Source organism: Theobroma umbraticum, unplaced genomic scaffold, assembly GCF_002168275.2.
Source record: "Theobroma umbraticum cultivar Fairchild unplaced genomic scaffold, ASM216827v3 scaffold_20.0, whole genome shotgun sequence".
In the NCBI taxonomy this organism is placed as follows: domain Eukaryota; kingdom Viridiplantae; phylum Streptophyta; class Magnoliopsida; order Malvales; family Malvaceae; genus Theobroma; species Theobroma umbraticum.
In genome coordinates this window covers 191,633-191,873 of record NW_018397266.1, presented here as the reverse complement: position 1 = coordinate 191,873, position 241 = coordinate 191,633, and positions in this window count along the sequence as shown.

Sequence of the window (241 nt, the reverse complement as noted above, 5' to 3'; positions counted from 1 at the left end):
CTCTCTCTCAAAATGGACCAAAAACATACATCAGGGCAACATCCATTACACTGCCTGAGTTTGTCTGCAGCTAAAACCCATCCTCAAACAGCCATTGCTTCATAATTTTTTGAAGAAATGTGAAAACACAATCTTGCATGCTGATGCTGTTGGAACGGGAAAGCTGCAATGCACATTAGCTGACTAGAACAAGGCTGCGGTTGGCTTGAATCCAACATTTAATGCTTCAATGCGCTATATT